General features: G+C 37.8%; 1 protein-coding gene across 3 annotated transcripts in view; it reads left to right on the forward strand.

The window, feature by feature from the left end:
* Positions 1-22,570, forward strand: part of LOC136851916 (uncharacterized) — a 127,772-nt gene that overhangs the window by 41,579 nt on the left and 63,623 nt on the right. The window contains exon 2 of one of the 3 annotated variants that reach the window (XM_067126271.1): positions 2,203-2,246. The exons of the other annotated variants lie outside the window; for them this stretch is intronic. The gene's annotated coding sequence lies outside the window, so the exon portion shown is untranslated. The remainder of the gene's footprint in view (positions 1-2,202; positions 2,247-22,570) is intronic. 3 annotated transcript variants of the gene reach the window in all.

Below are 22,570 nucleotides of genomic sequence, written 5' to 3' on the forward strand. Positions count from 1 at the left end.
GTTTGGCGATGCTGCGGGACTCCCAGAAGAGACCGAAAACCTCTGCAATCATTCGTTCAAGTATCGCACGTTTGACTCACTCCAACTCATGGGAGCCGCAACAGAAGCATCACTTGAACAGTACCAGGCCGCGTTTCCGAAATCCCCGGACGCCTTCCCAAATAGTTTCGACTTTTTCTGCTCGGGGCTTGAAAGAAATGCGCGTTTCGCCTTTCTTGCAGTTTATCTATTATGCTACAGTGAGCGCCAAGTTCATCCGTTGGTGTTAGATGGTTTTCACGGTAATGGTGATGCGTCTGGATGAAGGATGAGGCCGAAAAAAGTGTGAAGTGATTTCAAAAGCCCACCTTACGAACGCAAGTACTAGCAAAGCTCTCTCTCTCTCTCTCTCTCTCTCTCTCTCTCTCTCTCTCTCTCTCTCTCTCTCTCTCAGAGGCCAAGGAGGAGCTTGCAAAGGAGCTGTGTTGTGGTAGTGATGGTGGAAGAGCTAGCTGCTAGCAGCCTCTCTCTCTCTCTCTCTCTCTCTCTCTCTCTCTCTCTCTCTCTCTCTCTCTCTCTCTCTCTCTCTCCACCCCTCCTCCTTCCCTTGCATGTGGCAACAATGTGATGACGTCATGCAGGGTCATTTCTTATGGCGTTCTCGTACGCTGCCACCCAGCAGGAATGTTTGTTCGTGTGTTCGTGTGCGTTGCCATGCTAGAAGGCGTCTCCTGTGCCATTTTCAAACGTATTCGTGTATGGGGAGCCTCTGTAAATTACGTTATTCGTTACCTCCGTCGGCTGAGGGGGAGGGGGAGGAGAAGGGGAAACGTTCTCTTTCACAATTACTTGCTAATTTGTTGCTTGTTGTTTCACCACCGGTGGGCCTCGAGATGGGCTCATATCTCTTGAGATGAATTGGCACCTGGGGATGATAGTGCAAAGCTAGGAGGAGGAGGAGGAGGAGGAGGAGGAGGAGGAGGAGGTGGGGAGGAGGTAAAGAGAGGGTGGAGTAAAGGGAAGGGAGAGGGGCGAGGGAGAAGATAAGAGGGACATCAGGAGTTACATGGCCTCCATCCTTAATCGTCTTAGAGTTTCTGTATTATTTTTTTTTTTATTTTGTTCAATCTTATATTTTCCTTATTCTGTTTTATATTTTACATTTTACCTCATGGCAAACGGCCTTTGTACTCACTGAGATTGTCTGCCTTTTTGCTTCTTCATTTTTAAAGGATTAGGCTAGGTGTGTGTTATTTTTACGTAACCTTTGTAACCCACCGTCATAAGCAAGAAACTTACTTACTCATAACTTCTTTTACACCTACTAACACTTATTTTATCAGTGCCTTTTTCCTATAATGAATTAATAGTTATCATAATGGACTTTTGCAGAAGATGTTTTTATATATAATTTTCCAGTGCGGTTATGTCTAGTTACTTCACTGAATTCATGTTTGCTAGCGCTTTCCTGCGTAGCAGCGGCATCGCGTTCGCGTGGAGGCTGAACGTGACCTTGCTGGATGATGCGAACTCGTTGGGTTTAAATTTGACTTTCTAACGAGTGGGTCTTTTTTTTTATCAATTTGGTTAATTATTTTGTTAGTTTCGTTTCCGTCGAATCTGTCATGTAGATTTTGTGCGTGACAGAACTTTGTCAAAATATTGAATTGGAGTGTTTACCTTGTCCGTAAGATATTGTAAAGCAGCACTATTCATGAATGTATCATCGTACACTTTTGTATTACAGCAGTATCTTACATAGTAGTTAAGTTAAGTACACCTTAGTTTAACCAGACCACTGAGCTGATTAACAGCTCTCCTAGGGCTGGCCCGAAGCATTAGACTTATTTTACGTGGCTAAGAACCAACTGGTTACCTAGCAACGGGATCTACAGCTTATTGTGGAATCCGAATCACATTATAGCGAGAAATGAATTTCTATCACCAGAAATAAACTCCTCTAATTCTTCATTGGCCGGCCGGAAAATCGAACGCGGGCCTAGGAGAGTACTAGTCGAGTACGATATCGACCCAACCAATGAGGAACTTTTACATACTAGTAATTTATCTGGTTTTAGCCCAAGTGATATCAAAATGCTTTGTGGGCCATGTGAATAAAAGTACATTAGGTATTTTTTAACTGACAGTAATGTTTATTCACTTAATTCATACCATGACCATTACACTATCAACATTTACCTAACAGGTATTTTCTTTTCACAGGTAAGCATGATGGTGGAAGCCTCGCTTTAAAAGCTGATTTGTTGGTATGTATATGACCCATATGTATCCATAAGGCAGTGTTTGTCTATAAGAGTACTAGCTGAGCACCTGAATGTTTAATATGCTCACAAAACAACAGCAATTACCTTTGCGATTGCGACGTCAGTTTAATTGGTGATTCTGCATATCAATCCCTTCATTGCACGTTTTTTTACTTAGTTTTAGTAACCTGATGCGTGTGGCGGTTTTCAAGCGAGAGAGAGAGAGAGAGAGAGAGAGAGAGAGAGAGAGAGAGAGAGAGAGAGAGAGAGAGATAGTACCAGTCTCTGATAGTACTATTTGTATACGAACCCCGTTAACATACTTGAAACGGGAAATCGGGTGAGGAGGCGCTATCATCTCGATTCACCCGTTTATATCGAGTGTTTTGTAACGGACATTTCGCTTATCTTTAACGTTAGGATGAGATGCTGGTGCACATTACCTGTGGTGGTGATTCATCCGTCGTTATCATGTCTGAGAGGTGCGATAAGCTGGCGAGAGTAGTCGCATTGAATCAGGATTCAACAGAGCGCTGCCTTTCTTATCTCTCTCTCTCTCTCTCTCTCTCTCTCTCTCTCTCTCACATGTTAACTGAAACCAACAACGTCGTTAAAAATTCGAGAGAGAGAGAGAGAGAGAGAGAGAGAGAGAGAGAGAGAGAGAGAGAAACTTGTCTTGGGGATTATTTAAATTCAGCAACTGAGTATCATTTGGTGATGCGTATATATGAGCAAGCACACACACATATATATATATTATATATATAATATATATATATGTATATATATATATATATATATATATATATATATATATATATGTGTGTGTGTGTGTGTGTGTGTGTGTATAAGCACATATATATATATATATATATATATATATATATATGTGTGTGTGTGTGTGTGTGCGTACGTGCGCTTACCTTTGAGAACGTTCTTTGTGTACCTTCAAGCGTATACAGAAAACAGAGTAGACCTTTAAATCCTCTGATAATATTAGTCTCGTAAAATTAACTTGTTTTGTTTTCCTTCTTAGCCAAGTCACATTTCAAGTTCAGCAAAGAAGAGATGTGAGTTCTACGTATTTATTTTGTGAACCGGGAAATTTATTTATTTAGCGTAAAATCTGTCACCTAAATAATAATTTCTTTTGTACGTAAACGGTTTGTTTTTCTACAGCGTTCATTGCATTTGACACTGGATTACGTCAGTAACTTCTACAAACTGTAGCCTATTCTGGTAACATTGGTGGATGATGTCACTGGACCTTATACAGTATGTAGCAGCGTAGTTCTTGCCTGGTCCAAGTGCGCATATAAATTTGGCTAATTTTTTCATATCTTACTTTTTTGTCAATTTCGCCGTTATTGTATTATCATGACCGTTCAACAAAGGCAAATTCTATCCTGAAGCAAACGAAAGGGATGAGAAAGACGCCCAAATCAAACTAGTCACTCAATAACTTAGGGTAATCAGAGACCGCAAACTTTCACCGTCTTTACCCAGATTCTTGGCGTTATTTCTGGTTTCTTTCGGAATACTGAAATGTGATGAGTCTAGTTACTGAAATGCCTTCAATAGTTACATTTTCGTTAACACACGTCAGGACGTTTCTCTCTTCTTCAAATCTTCATACATTCATCGCGGTGAAACTCAACCATTATACTGTTAAGAAATGTCTTGTGAAAAACGGAATTTGTAGAATTCACTATGCAATTTTGCGGAATCATTATTATAAAAGTTAATAAGATTAAAATAAAAAAAATTTCAACTTTTTCTAAATAGAATTATACCATTAAAAAATAAAAGTTAAAATATGTAATGTGCACAATTCACTAAATTAATATAGTGCAAAATCATTATTGTAATATGTTAACTGGAAAATCGTTATTGTAATGTGTTAACACCATAGTAAGAAAAATTGTACCTTTATCTAAGTAAAATTTTGGCTAAGCCACACTTTACATTATTCTTACTAATACTTAATAACTTTCTAAACTATTCCCTATCATGGTCACCTAGCTAACTGAACTCATTCTTCTTTCACCCATCTTACCTATCGGCTAAAAAAAAAAAAAAATACACGTTGATAACAGCAAGAAACGAACACATTTTTTCCGACAAATTCGCCTTCAGTTTTCACGTATTCTTACCAGCAGACGAAACTGACAAACTGAACAAGCGTAACCACTAAGAGAGAAAGTCATAAATAGCTAAAATAAACCATTGCACTAAACAACAGAGCATTATTCCAAAATTCCAAATCATTCGTGAATGCCAATTACTAAGCTGCCCTCGTTGTTTTACTGCGAGGGGTACCGAGACGTGTCAGATACTTCGATTCTTCCTGAATGCAAATCTGAATCTGTGACAAGGCGCACTGTAGCCAGTCATCAGGGCAAGCGAGAAAGTAGACCGTACTTTATTTATAAATCCGAGACGGATATACAGTCAGGAGGGCATAGAGTAGCTTAGACCCACTGGGAAACTCTTGTCATCATTTGTTTTACAGAATTAAATTTGACATTTGTACTTGTTTAGTTGTAGACAGTTTTTGTCAATTTTTTGTTCTGTTTTGTTCGTTTTTTGTTTATTGGAAGGTCGTTGCTGTTCTCAAACATTACGGGGCTCAGGTATAATTGCTGAGAACTTCCTTACCTAAGGACGCGCACAGTAATGCGTTAAAGATGATTAGAAAAATTATCAGTTTTCGTGTACGAGACAGTCCCTTACTTCCTGTATCACAACATTTCTCCTGTTGGCCCAGCGTTCGACTCTCCCACCGGCCAGTGAAGAATTAGAGGTATTTATTTCTGGTGACAGAAATTCATTTCTCGTCATAATGTGGTTCGGATTCCACAATTAGCTGAAGGTCCCGTTGCTAGGTAACCAGCTGGTTCTTAGCCACGTAAAATAAATCTAATCCTTCGGGCCAGCCCTAGGAGAGCTGTTAATCAGCTCAGTGGTCTGGTTAAACTAAGGTATACTTAAACTTTCCACAACATTTCTCCGTCTCATCCGTTTAATATTTATTGTAGATCCCTTATTTACTGAAGTAAGGCGACCATCAAGAAATGAATAATATGGAAGAGCAGGGGCGAAAGATAAAAAAAAGTTATGGGAGCAGAGGAGGAAAATTGGAAAGAGAAGGTGAGAGAAAGGGAGAAATGGTATAAGGAGAAGCAAAGGAATGAAGTAGAATGGGTAGGTGTATAATGGAGAGGGGAGACTGGGAATGGGGGGGGGGGGAGGGGAAAGGTGAATGACGAAGAGGCGGAGGTGGGAGAGGGAGGTTCGGTGTCATTCCTGTTATCGCTAGTGTTATCACCTGTTCCACTTCAGTACAGCGCCGATAACCAGAGACACTAGGCTTCTCAAGCTCCCACCACTCCTCCTCCTCCTCCTCCTCCTCCTCCTCCTCCTCCTCCTCCTCCTCCTCCTCCTCCTCCTCCTCCTACTGAAACTGCTACTCTGTCCAACGGCTGAGACTGAAAAGCGGTCTTAGCGCTAGCGGACAGTACAGATGTTTATATTGTTATTTTTGCTACATGTGATGTTAATATACTGCCGAGTTAGGAGAGAGAAAAAAGTTTTTCTGGTCTATTATGACCTTGTTTCCTTATCAGCTTTATCTTTGTCGTAGGCTGTTGAAGTGTCCTGCACAAAAACAGTTTGAACATCTCAAGATTATTAGTGACTCGCGTATCCTTTTCAGTAATACTGATATATCAGGGTCGGGTGAACCAACTAATTTACAGAAGTGGATATTTCTGCAAAAAATGCACATTAGTATATATATATATATATATATATATATATATATATATATATATATATATATATATATATATATATATATATATATATATAATGGCAGCCTATGTTTAATATAGAAATTTTGTTGAATTATATGTTGTTTTTACAAAATGAAAGTGAGAGTTATCATAAGTTAAAAAAACTTGAGGAAAACTTATGTCTCCTTCTGCTGCCTTTGTGGTAACTCTGTATGAATGAATATAAGTATTCATGTACACACATACAGGCTATGTATGTATGCAAAAATATATGAATGAATAATTATGGTGATCAGGGCCCTTCATCTCCAGACGAATGAAATTCAGATATTCATGAGATCGTAATTAGTCATTAATGGCAAGGCCTAATCAAAGACCTGTCATATCACTGAAGTTGGTTAATTAATGATGACAACTGGGTCTTCGAATGCATGACGTAATTATTATATGTTTTTTTATGTTTTATATACATATAACTATATAGATGATATATATAGAGGCGACGAGGAGGGTATACTGTAAGTGGGAATTTCCTCTGACCCCTTTAAATAGCTAAAAAAAGGTTATCCTAGCTCTCCGTGCAATTTTTATGCTCCCTTATGCATAAACAAAAGTTTGAAACTTGTTCTGGTTCACTTTTTATTTAAGTAATAGTTGGAAGCAGCACATACTGCGCAATAATAGGCAGAAGGTTATGGAGTTTGGTCGTGCCAATTGTCCTTACATACTTTCTCACGACCTTCTCTACAAACTCATTGTATTCTCAGTTTCTAGTGATTAGAATTAATTGAGAATTATGAGAAAACGCAAGATCCACCCCCCCACAGATCCATACGTAAACAGACAGCAATCATTAATTCCAGCACTTGACTCTACCCCGCCAAGAAGTGTTCGCCATTTCTGAGGTTTGGGTTTATTCAATCCAGGGTTGCTTGGTTGGTAATCCTCCTCACTTTGTTTGCCTTCAGCTCAAATTTTAAGTGATGGAATTGTGTTAGCTAGTCCCATTTTTCAGAGTCTAGTAATCCCTGATGTCTGTTTATACTTAGGTCTATGGACCGGCGTGGTATCAACGCGTTTGTGTAGGAGAAGGATGTTTAGGCAGGTGTTTACATATCTGAAATGCGCAACTCTTGATCAGATTATTGCGACGGGTGAAAGGTTTTGTAACTAACAGACTTGTTAGGCAATATTTATGATTTCTTTCCTTCTGATTGTTAGAGTAAGCAGGATTTCTTGAGTCTGCAGGTGAGAAAATGAGTTTTACTCTCTCTCTCTCTCTCTCTCTCTCTCTCTCTCTCTCTCTCTCTCTCTCTCTCTCTCTCTCTCTCTCTCCTTCATTCGCAGTAAATATCTATGAGTCACTGATGGTAAACTTGAGGTGGAAGCCCACATAAGGAATTATGACGTCAGCCTATTCTCTCTCTCTCTCTCTCTCTCTCTCTCTCTCTCTCTCTCTCTCTCTCTCTCTCTCTCCTCCTCCTCCTCCTCCTCCTCCTCCTCCTTGGCCATCCTTAGTGTCGTTACCTGTATAAGGAAACTCTGGGAGGCGCCTTGTCCTTTCTTTAGGCTAATGGTCGTTTCTTTAGGCATTGGTCTAGGTCTTGGGGTCCCGGGAGGTGGGGGGGAGGGGTAACAGCAGTAAGGGGTCTGCCTGTGAAAATGCAGTGGGTGTTTCGTAATTGGTAGATGTGTCCGGGACCAGCCAACGTGTCCTTTGTGTCCACAAAAACATACACAGAAATGCGCATGCTCAGATCAATATTGTTTAGTGGGTAAAAACTGCCTCCAGAGGACGTCTGGAATTAGTTAAGAGTTTCTTTTTTTGGAGGCAACAAAGGGGAACTACAAGAAAAAAATTAAAGAGCTATTTTAAAAATTTTAAGAGCAAAACACGATGGAACAGGCATCTCAATACCTTTTCCCAACTCCAGGTCAAAGAAAGTAAGAAGAGGAAAACGGAAGAGAGAGAGAGAGAGAGAGAGAGAGAGAGAGAGAGAGAGAGAGAGAGAGAGAGAGAGAGAGAGAGAGAGAGAGCGGGGGCAGTTACCCAAATAAAAATAGGTCACCAAAAAAACTACACAGTGCTAATAAATTTCCATTATATAAGATGAGGACAAGGATAGTATTCGTGGAAGTAAATCGCCAACTGTCATCTGATTTCTCCTAAATGTTAAACATCCCAAGAAGGTCACCCAGTGAATATATCTGCCTGCCAAGTGTCATCAACGTCAGTCCTCCCGTTCTTGAGATATCTTGCTAACACACGCACGCAGACACGGGTGAAAACATTAACCTTTTTTTCGTTGGCCAAAGCAATCAAGCATAGGTACCGTATGAGAGAGAGAGAGAAAGATTAATATTCTCTTCCAAGGTAATGATTACCCTGCTCTTTAAACATTGAAATAATCTGGAAACACAGAGGCCAGCAGCAAATACTGGGTTTTATTAGTGGAATGGTATATAGGTTCTGTGTTGTTATTGCTGATTATCTGTTATGTCATACTCGACTTGTGCCGTAAGCAGATAAATGCTGTGGTGTTAGATTTCATCCTAATGTTGGGAGGACTCCAGGTCTGCAGAACTTAACATGCCTTCGTCGAAGGGAAACTTAGAATAACTTACCTTCGCCAAGGGGGGCCGAGGGGGGCGACGGAAGGGGAAAGATCTGGGGGGGGGGTCAGGAATTGGTTAGTCCGAAGGCAGGGAAAGTTGCCCTCTGGCGAGGGGCCAGAATTTTACGAAACCCGGAGGTTGTGAGCGATAGTTTGATTTCTGGATAAATAATCATTGACTATATATATCGATGGACAGGACGACTGACTTGAGCCATAAAAGGGGGCGAGCAGGACCCTTGCATAAAAGCGGGGACCAGGATGTGAATCTTTCTTGGGGAAACCTGCGGGCTCTCTTATTCCTTTGGCGAATTTAAAAAGAAAAAATTTATAGCAAAGTGGGTAAGTTGCTGTTTTCACCACTTAATTTGCTTTGTCTGTTTGTTAGTGCCACTGTAGCTTGATACGTGCCACCACAAAACGGGATGAGATTCGATTAATATTTAATAATGGCTAATTGAAGAGAATTCAATTTGTTCTGAGGAGACGAAAGAAAATGGAAAGGAGGCCGCTGAAATACACTGTAGAAAACGAACATCTTACACTTATCAGTGGATAACTTAGGGATTCTAAGATACTAAAATAACTAAACAGTGAGCTTCTGGGTGATGTCAATTAACCTTGATGGAGGTTTGTAGTCCATAGAGTATCTTCTGTTGACATAAAACTTGTTTAAGGATTATTTGGAATTATTTGAGAATGGAAGCTACTGAATTTCGAAGTTTGGTGAAGTTAGTTTAACCAGACCACTGAGCTGATTAACAGCTCTCCTAGGGCTGGCCCGAAGGATTGGACTGATTTTACGTGGCTAAGAACCAACTGGTTACCTAACAACGTGACCTACAGCTTATTGTGGAATCCGAACCACATTATGACGAGAAATTAATTTCTATCACCAGAAATAAATTCCTCTAATTCTTCATTGGCCGGTCGGAGAGTCAAACGCTGGGCCAACAGCGTGCTAGCCGGGAGCTCTACCCACAACTCCCAATGAAGAACGTCTCGAAGTTTGATGAATTGGGGACCTTGGTAGCTGTTTGTCTTAAATATGAATATTAATGGTGAAATTCATCGTGTGGCAAGCTGCTGCGTCGAATATTAGTGGTTTATGATGCTGCATTTTTTTAGACTACCATCAAAGCCCTTTCCATAGTACACTTTATTGAGGCGGAAGGTGGAATAACTTAATGCCTACAGATTTTGCCTCATGTAAGAGGGAAGGTTACGAGGGGTGTTTTGTGAAGAGCATACTGCACAAGCATCTTTGTCAAATGGCATCTCAAAGCTTGCTATCAAGTTTTGGAAGTTATACACCTGGCTTTGCATAGCATGCGCGACTCACTGGCTAGAAGACCATATTCGAATCCTGGTTGAGACATGGAACATTCTCGTAAAACTAGTTGAGCTTCAGTTCAACCCAGCAGTGCATTAAGTACTTGATAATTGATCGAACGTGGAGGATCGCTATCGTGGAGAGAGGTGTCACATGGGAAAACTATCATAGTTCAAAATACATCTATATATGTATATATATATATATATATATATATATATATATATATATATATATATATATATATATATATATATATATATATATATATATATATGTGTGGATTACTTATAGATATTATTGTAAAATAGTCGCTTTGTTCTTTTATTTTCAAGATAGCCAAGATAGTACCAATAACCTAATCTAGGCGTAAAAGGAATCAAAACAGAAAGAATATCACAGCTATCGGAGAACACAGAGGCAGGTAGAGAAGTTTAGTCAAATTATCTTGTATTTTGACAAACTGCGAAGTATATTCTGAAGTACTTGTTACCAAATATCAAATGGTTTCTCATCCATGCATCTTTGTGCGGCGTATTGAAAGCACGCGTAACGTAATCATGATAATCAGTTGCCATTAAATTCAGACTGTTTCGTTTGCCGTGACTGATGATTTATTCAGAAATGAATAGTTTTCTTGTTGTTGTTGTAGGCCTATGTGGTTGGCTGCGCGGGTGTCATTATTAAATAACGCTGTATAATGGTGTTATCTTTAAATAACGTATCAACAAACGAACTTAAATTGGCATAGCTTGGGGTCCAAGACTTTAGACAGAACACCAAGGTCTCGTAGATAGTACATTTTAGAGCGCGCGCAGGCGCTCAATCCTCCGGAAGTTGTTCTGGTGTGAGAAAAAAAAGGCGGGGATGGGGGAAGGGGTGGGGGGAGTTAGACAGTGTCACTGATCCCGCTGAAATGCGTCCCTCTTCAGTGAGATCTGGGTCGGGCTTTGGCAAATGACCGAAAAAAAAAAAAAAAAAAAACTTACACGACGGAAGTAGTAGTTGATCTGTCTCGCTAATTTCCGTCTCTACTCTGGATACAGGATGGCTGAAGCTATTCGGTAAATTTATGGCTTGCTTTTGTTTAATTTTTTTTTTTTATTGTTTTTGCTTGACAGGGAAATATGACAAGTCACGTACATTCATTTGGAGAGATGCTCTCACAGAGTCAAACATATGCGATGATAGAGTCTTTGGATCTATATATAGTTTTTGGATAAGTTTATCAGTGAATACATTTTAATTAAATTTTGAGGCATGAAGTTTATAAACAAGGCTTCGAACCTGGGTCAGTAGTGGTAACCTGCCACACTATCGCAAGGATACTCGAGAAGACATATGCATTGCATATAGTCACTAGATTATATTACTTACATATGGAATACAGTCAGTACATTCTAAAACACACATGCATATATATATATATATATATATATATATATATATATATATATATATATATATATATATATATATATATATATATATCGAGCGTGGATAAGTGATAAAAATTCACGCATACATGCATATATATATATATATATATATATATATATATATATATATATATATATATATATATATATATATATATACACATGCAGTACAAATATACATGGTTGGTTATTTCTCTCCTGTCTGTGTAAAAGAGAGCAGAGCAGAAGACCCAAAAGTTCACCCCTTTGGTTCGCAAAATACTGTAAAAAAAAAAAGAAAGAAAAACGAAAGTGGAGACGGATTTAGTACAATGCAAACCTTACATATGTATAAAGGAAAAGTTTATTTATGACGGTATACGTACGATTCTCTCTCTCTCTCTCTCTCTCTCTCTCTCTCTCTCTCTCTCTCTCTCTCATTGCAGATATTATGAACTTCCTCGCGTAAATATAATTTATTGGCATTTTGCGAATGTGGAAAGAAAACAGTTAACGAAAATAAAGTTTGTTTTACTGATCGTTCATTTTTTTGTTTGCGGGATGCACGGATGTAAATGTATATTAAACATATGATTCCCATACGTGTATTTATGTAGATATACTCAAACTATAATCGCGTTGTGTTCCGTAAGAAAAAACTAATTATAACTAATAAGGAATCATGAGTTATCCTTAAAATACCAAGCTTCTTCGCTTCATTTTAGTAACTATTTTCAATTTATTTCGCCGATGCGTTCATTCTTTGTTGATTATAGTCTTCTTTGCTAATATATTTACATTTGTAGAATTAAATTGATTTACTTTTGTCCAATTTGGTACCTACAGTTTTGGTGAGTTTCGTTTTCTTTCGATGGACACTTCAGCGAAACCTTGATCGCTAAAGCCCCTGGTCTGTCGCTGGGAATATGCGCACGTTATGAATAACAATAAGCAGAAATAATTGTGAGTCGAGCCATCCACTCGCGAGGGGGAACAGGAAGAGCAAGGAAGAAAAGCGAGGAAGAGTCAAGGATAAGAGAAAATAGGAAGTGCAGATAAAAATGCCAGAAGGGTAACGGGTAAATTGAAAGGGTTGGGGAAGCGAGGAAAAGTTTTAAAAGTATTCTAAAAATGAACAAAAATCCTTCTGGAGAGAGAGAGAGAGAGAGAGAGAGAGAGAGAGAGAGAGAGAGAGAGAGAGAGAGAGAGATTCTTTATTTCATTTACCAATATCCTTTAAGAGGGGAGATCAACATTTTTACTACTTGCTATTGCAGTATCTGCTTTTATTTCTGTTAACCACGGTACATTTTCTTGTTCATTCCCCCTTCTCAGATGTTAAAATTATTATTATTATTATTATTATTATTATTATTATTATTATTATTATTATTATTATTACCTATTCTTTTTCTTCTCCTTGCTCATGTTCCTCCTATAATCTTTTAAGATTAAAATACGATTACATTTGTCATTACCACCCGTTTTACTGTCCAGTGATATCAGTAGATTTTTTGCCCGTATTTTAATAAGGTTCTTTTTTTATTTCTTCATATAATGTGATAAATGACAGCAAAGCTCTCCCTCCGAGTATGGAAAACTAACCCTGACAGAAAACTCGTTTTGTTATTAGTTACTTACGCTACCATTATTGCGAATAGTCAGCATGAATTGCTTTTGACATTGCTGATTCTATTTCTGTAAGAACTTGTATGTTTCCAACTAATATTATTACTTATAATAATGCTAATGAAAAAAACACGCAGGATTTCCTGTTCCGGATTTCCAGAGAAAAATAAAGACCTGTGAGGATAATTCTAACAAAATGTTGGCTTTTTCTGGAAGTCAAAATGACAGCTTGGAGAATAACACAACTTGGACTCTCTCTCTCTCTCTCTCTCTCTCTCTCTCTCTCTCTCTCTCTCTCTCTCTCTCTCTTCAAGACTGATAACAGCACGGAAAACTGAAATAAAGACCGCATGAAAACCCACGATTATTAAAACGAGTGTTTAGCGCGGCGCTTCTCCGACGCGCTCGAGTGCACAGTTGTTGAACGTTGCAACAGGCTTCGATTGCAATCCCCAGACAGATAATTGGCCCTTTCGGTGTAGAATCATTGTCTCTTTTTAACAGGGAGGTTAAAAGGGGTCGCGCAGGCACGGAACATTCCTTTGCGTTCAGGATCGCTCGTCGATGCTTGTGCGAGGAGAGGATGAGTTTCCTGGGAAAGAAAGAGCTGCCTTCTGGTCACTGGTGTAAAGTACAACAGTGAAACAGAAGCTGAGTGTTACAGTGAACGTACATGGATAAAGCAAATGAACATGGATAAATTACACTATAACGGATTATGATTTCGAGGCATTATATGAAACGCGTGACGAAATGCATGTTATAATTTTATATAATGCTCCGCGAGAATTGGCGAAATCAAAGTAATTATCCTTTTAAGGTGTGCAGTGTACGAAAACAGTGAAATGTTACAGGAATATGTAAGCATACATGCACGGAATTACGTAGAATAATACCTACGAATCATTTATATCGTTATTCTAGATTAAAATAAATATATACTACTACTTGAAAACCAAAAATTTATGAAAGATTTGAAGCAGTTTTTTTTAGTACTTACGTAACCGTTCCTTTTTCCTCCTTCAGCACACGATCCCGCCGAAATTACGTCATCCTGTACAGCTCTTTCTTTGTCTCTCTCTCTCTCTCTCTCTCTCTCTCTCTCTCTCTCTCTCTCTCTCTCTCTCTCTCTCTCTCTCTCTCTCTCGGAAAGGAGCAAACATGCTTGACAAAAGCAGATTCCGCTACTCTCTCTCTCTCTCTCTCTCTCTTGGAAATGAGCAAACGTGCTTGACAAAAGCAGATTCCTCTCTCTCTCTCTCTCTCTTGGAAAGGAGCAAAAATGCTTGTCAAAAGCAGATTCCGCTACTCTCTCTCTCCCTTGGAAAGAAGAGCAAACATGCTTGACAAAAGCAGATTCCGCTACTCTCTCTCTCTCTCTCTCTCTCTCCCTCTCTCTCAACATTCCTTTATGTATTCCCTTTTTTCATATACTTCATAATGGAACTCAAAAAGTGTTCTTCAAAAATAAGGTAGAAAAGAGTCCACATTTCCCCCCATTCACTGCCTTTCATTACCTTCTCTGGTAGATTTTTGAACGAATAAAAGAAAACTTACTTAAATGACAGGTCAGAGACATTTCGCCTAGGAAGGGCGCACCCGGAGTTTTTCTTTTATCTGATTATTATTATTATTTTTTTTTTGTCTGTTCGAGGGGGAGGAAAGAGATATAAGGTGTTTATGCGGGTCCGAATACTTATTGTTTTTTATATATATATATATATATATATATATATATATATATATATATATATATATATATATATATATATATATATATATATATATATATACATATAAACAATTATATATATCTTAGGGGATGAAGGTGCTAGTCCCATCCTTTCACCGTGGCGACAACCTACCACATTTTGCTAAGTGCTAAGTGCTGAATTCATTGCGTAGGTCACCATAGTACTACCGTACATTCACCGCTTTCCCCACCCCCCACCTTCCTTTGATCTTGGTTCTAAGTCTTGAGATGATAATGATACATACATACATAAATACATACATACATGTGTATGTGTGTGTGCGCTTGTGTGTGCGCTTGCACGCGTGCATTTATACTCTAGTACATTAATAAATGGGTTTATAGTTTATCATTTGTTATACATACACACACACACACACACATATATATATATATATATATATATATATATATATATATATATATATATATATATATATATATATATATATATATATATATAAATATATATATATAATGTGTATATATATACATATATATGCACACACAGTTTATCATTTGTTATACACGCACACACATATATGCGTGTGTATATATACACACATACACACACACACATATATATATATATATATATATATATATATATATATATATATATATATATATATATATATATATACCATGACGTAACATACTCATGAATCATCTTAACGAAGGCGTTCACTTCCATATGTGATGTTCGTGGAACATGCAGTGCCTCCTCCCGACTTGTTTCTTACCATGTTCCCTCGCCTTTGTGTGTTTAGCCCCCTCCCCCCCCCTCACTCTCTCTCTCTCTCTCTCTCTCTCTCAAAAGCTTGAATTCCCCAAGTGTGCTTGTGTATATGTATGCATCAATTGAGTAATTCTATCAAACAATGAACTTGAACACGTTTTGTCATTATCTGTGTGTGTGTGTGTGTGTGTGTGCGTGTCTCGAAACAGCTGATCGGAAACGCCAAGCAGATGAGATCAGTCACGTGATCAGGTGACGTCATTCTTCAGCCATGTGTTTGACCACCATCAAAAGACCCCGCCCATCCACCGGCCCACTCCGTCGCACTTGGCCGCCCGAAATTAAACGCGCCGGACCCTTCAAGATCTTACTCAGGATAGGTACATCGTCAGCCTCTAAATTCCTTCCACCAGGATATTTACCAGGATCTGAAATCGTCCTCGGATAATGGCAAAGGATTCTGAAATTGAGTTTCCCTTAATTTCATTATTTTTGTACCATATTTTATGAATTTATGCTTCGTTTAATAGGCAGTTCTTGGTGTGGACTTGATTGATGGGACTCGTTGCAGTATGCTTTAAACATAAGAAGATTTTAAGCCAAAATATTATATATGAATAATGAGTGCATCACTTTTAACTCATCATGCATAGATGTACAAGTACACTCCAGAGGTTTTCAGCGCGACAGCTGTATTTTCGCCGTATCATCCGTCATTCGTCTCCAGGACGAGCGATATTTCACTCCATGATGAAATAACTGTACAAAAAGGAAAATCGTTGAAGCTTGAAATCAACAGGATATGACTAAACATCATTGCAAGGGACTCTGGGGCGTAAACTCACAAAGAAACAGGAACTTGTCAAGACGCGTGTTGTAACGGGATTTGAATACGTTTACTCCTCTCCCCCCTTTCCCCCAATCCCATATTTTCCACGGACATACGCAAGCACAAGCATGCCCTCTGCTATTCATTCCTTTCCGCAATTCGACACAAACTTGTCCTCAACGCTCAGAGGCGAAGGTATTTTCTGATTTGAATTTCTCGCCGCAGCCCGACGCGAAAAACTGCGTGTGCTGTGAAATTCTGATATTTTCTGGGAAGAAAACATTCCCTCGTTTGCATCTCGTAATGGATGCAGTCACAAACAGATTCTCCCGCATGAGTTTCACATGCGCTGACGTGCGCTCGAAACTGTGTTGTCTGGATTCGTTGATGCGGCTTGCAATGATGTAATGATGATATGTTCTCTGAATTCATTTCATCCCATTTTGTTTTCTGTGTTCACTTGTATTTATTCCTTTGGCTGACATCTTATCTTTTTATGCTGAAATCTATGAGGTCTTCGTATATTTCTTCTTCTTTTATCTCAGTTCCAGTTCATTACACGAGTATATTTGATTAAATATTCATGTCAGTGCGACATGATTAGTTTTTGAATTCGACAGAATTATTTTGTCGTTGGAATTAATCTCTGGAGGTTAATTGTATACGTAATTCCATCTTCAATTTACGATGTTTGTTGTCTAATCAACTTTGATATAATTAGCTTATTTGGTATGCAATTCCATTATGTCGAATTCACAGTCATTAATTTTCGTAGAGCAGGCGAACAATTTATGACTACAGCAGCCTGATTTATTTCGGTGTGCTTTGCTTTGGTAATTGTCTAGCGTTTTAGTTTCGCCTCATTACTGCTGTTATTACTATTCGCCACTATTCCTTTCTTCGTAATTTATGTTTTTTGGCTTTGTATTGCAATTTTTTTAACTAGAAGGTTTTACTAAATCGACAAGTATTATCCGTCTTAAAAAATTTTTTTCAATTATTTACTGAAATGTTTCTTATATTTATTTTTTCAGTTATTTACTGAAATGTTTCTTATATTTTTTCTTTTCGCCGAAGTAGTTCTTTTTTATGTTTTTTCTGTATAATTATATGAAAAGTGATTTTATCTGCTGTTTTGACTGTACCCCACTGATAGTAAGTCTTGCAATAAGTTCTTGCTTTGTGTTAAGTAAAAAAATCTGAATAATATTTTCATAGAAAACAAATAACGAAAAATGTTCACACTTAAATATATACAGAACATTACTATGCAAATTCCTCTCTCAGTTATTCTTTATACACTTACTTTTCATGTTCAAATGTTTGTCCCTGACAGGGCAGTAGTTTTAAAAACAAGCATAAACTCTTATGAAACACGTGTAAAGCCTAAAAACCTGACATTTCTCCAGTACCCGATGCAATAACTTTTCCTTATGCATTCTACACTTCCTCGATTCTAATCCCTAGACAAGACATTCACGTATGGGTCTACCCGTATGTGTGGGGTTTCTCTTTCCGTGTGAGGTAATGGGTTTATGGAAAGCCTCTGTGTAATACTCCAGTACCTCTGGGGTGTCAGGACCGGTCTGAGACTGCGTGGGCAGTTAGGAAGTGCTTATTTTTAAAACCACTGCCCAGTCGGGGGCAGACATTTTTAACATCTAAAGTGAGTGTATGAAGAGTATGTTTGAGAGAGGAATTTGCAAAGAAACATTCTGCATGTATTTAAGCATGAAAGGTTCCATTCTTTGCTGTTATGGGAAAAAATTATTCAGACTGTTTTTTACTTAGTACAAAAAACAAGAGCGTCTTGCAAGACGTTTTTTACTTAACAAACACAACAAGAACATCTTGCAAGATGTTTTTTTTACTTAGCACACAAAACAAGACCATATTGCAGGATGTTTTTACTTAGCACTCAAAACAAAACATATTGCAAGATTTTTTTTTTTTTTTTTACTAAACACACAAAACAAGAACCTATTGTAAGATGTACTGTCAGTAGGATACACTCAAATAGTAGATAAAATAACTTTTCGTGTGACCCACATAAAACAAAACAGAAACCTAAACTTACATGGATTATATTATATATATATATATATATATATATATATATATATATATATATATATATATATATATATATATATATATATAAAATACATATTCAGTCAATTTTTATGTTTAGCAGAGGATGAAACTGCAAGTGTGACGCCCTTCCCACTTTCCTTACACCTACACGGGAAGGGTAACCTTTCCAAGGCTTGCAGTAGTTATTTTTGGCATTTTCACATGCGAAGAAAAACTTGAACGGTCGAATTCAGATCCCAAGTCGTCTTGACCCGACACCCAAAAGGAATGTTATTATTCTCACCATTTCTCACCCCGTGTGGTGTCTTAGTATTGTTCATCGTATTATTTTTGTTGCTGTCTTGACTGTGATCCTCGATTTTAAGAAATTCGAGGATAAGTTCATTTTTTTCTTAGACAAAAGGGCCACGATCGAATAATGGGATGTTAAAACTCCACCTCTGCTTAATTTTTTTTTTTTTCGTCATTGTACCTCAAATTGAATTTGGTGCACATGGGTCAGATCAGGGTATTTCAAGCTGTACCATCTTTGAAATATCATTAATGTCACAATAATGCATTAAAAATTTGGCATTCTGCGACGTTTTCTAGTTAAACCGCATCATTGCAATGGCGAAATTGTATTGTTTTCATCCATATTATTATACGTTAATCTGTGTTCCCATTTTTTCATCAGATTTGCATGATACATGACAGAAACGTGCCCAATGTTCCCCATTTTCTTCGAACATAACGTCTATAACATTCACCAACTTGCAAGGTCAGTAAAGGCAAATATCTTTGAAAGCCGGATACTGACATATCTCTAAGTATAATCACTTCAAACGATATTTCGTAAAAACGTTAAAACTGGAAGTGAAGCTGTCTGTACACTTCAACGACGTTCAGCCAGACATTGTGCACTGAATGTCAGAGGCTGATCTGAAACTGGTCAGAAGAAAATAATTGTTACTGTGTTTTCCTTGAGTATTTCCAATTGTATTTGCATCAGGAGCAATGACCTTTGCTGGAGTCAGACAATTATTATTATTATTATTATTATTATTATTATTATTATTATTATTATTATTATTATTATTATGTAATAAAAATCACAATTATATAGTAAATATATTACTATAAAATATGTAAAATAAACCATAAATGGTTTATTTTACATAGTAATATATTTACTATATAATTGTGGATTTTTATTACACAGATTGTTTTTCACGAAACTGTGAATCTATCAGCATTATTATTATTATTATTATTATTATTATTATTATTATTATTATTATTATTATTATTAGTAATTATTATTAACAGAAGTAGTAAACGCATACTTTCTATCTTAGTCTCAAGTTCTTTGAGTTGCCGTGCCAGGCTGAATCACTGATTGATATAAATAATACGCTGGCGAAGCTGTAGTCAACTATATTAGCTTGAAACATTTCTGTGGTTAAGACACGTGGACCACCATTTAGAAATAAATGTGAATGAACATATTTTTCAAACACGTAAAGTTACCAAGACCAATTTATTAGGAAAACTAACAATGACACAATGATGCAAAAACAGGGGGTATAATAGCTAAATTAATCAGGTATAAGAAAATAGTGGAGAAGCCGAAGGAACGTTCATTCATAACCAATAAATCAGTTAAATGCAGCTTAGAAAATATTTAGTTCAGTTCTTATGTTCTGCAATGAGACATTTGCAACCACACGCCCACACTTACGGGCAGCCCCACACGTGCACAGGCTCCCACACACTTACACACTCATACCTCCACTTATAAGTAGATCCGCCCACTAACACGCACACTTTCTAACTTAGAGACAAACACACACACACAGTATTCGCGCATGCGCGCAAGACCACAGTTTAATTGTGAAAGAAGCGCCCTGTCACACGAAAATTTACCTCCAAAGGATTTCCTCTCGTAAGAGTGAAACTTGATCTAGAGGAAGTATACGTTTGGGGGAATAAGGAAAGTAAGGAAAAAATTCCAGAGCCCGTGCTAGAGGGAAATGAACATTGTGCTAACCAGTTAATAATGATTTTTCATCTCACAGTTTTTATTATTACAGAAACGTCTAAAGTTCCAAAACGTTCATCGGATTTCACTTTCAAACGTATGAACTCGTTATCTTTTTACCCTTTTGATTTTGTATATAGCATTCTTTGTATTCTAACTCAGGAGTTGTCAATAATTTTCTGATAAAGCTGGTTTGGTGTTTATTCCTTTTAGTTTTCTGTAAAAGAAAACTATTGCGCCGGTTTTGTCTGTCCGTCCGCGCTTTATTCTGTCCGCACTTTTTTCTGTCCGCCCTCAGATCTTAAAAACTACTGAGGCTAGAGGGCTGCAAATTGGTATGTTGATCAACCACCCTCCAATCATCTAACATACCAAATTGCAGCCCTCTAGCCTCAGTAGTTTTTACTTTATTTAAGGTTAAAGTTAGCCATAATCGTGCTTCTGGCAACGATGTAGGATAGGCCACCACCGAAAGATACATCCATTTTCGGTGGCTTTGATTATAAGCTGTATCGGCTGTACAGAAAACTTGATTGCGCCGAAGTTTCTTCGGCGCATTTTTTTACTTGTGTATTAATGTCGTTCAACTAACGATGAAACATGGAACGCCAACTTCCGAATCGCAGGAGAGAGAGAGAGAGAGAGAGAGAGAGAGAGAGAGAGAGAGAGAGAGAGAGAGAGAGAGAGAGAGAGAGGCAGACGAACGGCGAACACATTGTGCGCCTTACGAGTAAAACAGTCCAGTTCAAATATGTAGCTACAGTGACGTCAGAAGGCGAATGTCAAGGTTCTGGTAAACTTTGGAAAAAGAAGAGCGCTTGGTTGGTTATTCAGGTACTCGCTGCGGAGAGAAATGCACATAAAAAAGGTCATTGGCAGTGGGACCGGTGTACGATGTGTTGAAAGGAAATGAGAAATATTTATAAGAGCTAAGAATACTCGGGGAATGGAGGAAATAAATAGCGTTTACAAAAAAAAAAAGTAGTAGGAAAAAATAGGAACCTAATATTTTGCCTATAATTCTCTCTTTTAACAGGGGGGGGGCCGTTGCTGTAGTCCACCCTCCAGCAAAAATTAAATACATATTTATGTGTAATATATATATATATATATATATATATATATATATATATATATATATATATATATATATATATATATATATATAGTAAAGACGAATAAATTGTATAAGATGAGGACTTTATGATCACTAAATATACTAAAATATGCAAGAAAGGCTCAGAAATAGAAATGCCATCTATTTTGGCAAGTCGGGGATGAATGAACTTATATATATATATATATATATATATATATATATATATATATATATATATATATATATATATATATATATATATATATATATATATATATATAAATATATATATATATATATATATATATATATATGTGTGTGTGTGTGTGTGTGTGTGTGTACACATACACAATTTTTCATATTTATACATCATCGTATCTGTCTCTGCCAACATCTTAAAACAAAACCAATAAGGGCTAAACAAAATTCCCCACATTCCGAACCATTTAATTTACAAAGTCTTTACCTGCTTCCGCATTGCTTAGAACAGCCGGCCCCAAATGCTGGCTGAGAATTAGGATTTTTCGCCCCCCATCCCCCCCTCTCTCTCTCTCTCTCTCTCTCTCTCTCTCTCTCTCTCTCTCTACGCGCCTCCCCCATGACTACCCTTCTCTAATTCCTCTCCCTTTTGCGTCACTTTCGTTACCTGTCGTAACGTCCTGAAATAGGAGAAGCTCGAGCGGTTCGTCATCGGACCAGGTAAGGGCTATTTCGAACTCGCTGCAGTGGTTGCATAAGGCTGACGATGGAACGAGACGGCGAGAGAGTGAAAGAGGAACGTTTCCCTCTCGTTTCCTCTCGTTTCACCGCCGCTCTGGCCTCGATCGGCAGGGAGGAGGAGGAGGAGGCTCGACCTGCGAGATCGTTAGGAGGACGCTTCATCAAGGGACAGGCACTTCATTAGAGGGTCTCGCTTCATTAGGAGAGCGACTTCGAGGCTTCAGGTTCGTTAAACGGATTCTTCTTCTCCTTTTTCTTCTTCGCACTTTCCGAACTCAGAACTT

This window comes from Macrobrachium rosenbergii, chromosome 24 (genome assembly GCF_040412425.1).
Source record: "Macrobrachium rosenbergii isolate ZJJX-2024 chromosome 24, ASM4041242v1, whole genome shotgun sequence".
Taxonomy (NCBI): Eukaryota; Metazoa; Arthropoda; class Malacostraca; order Decapoda; family Palaemonidae; genus Macrobrachium; species Macrobrachium rosenbergii.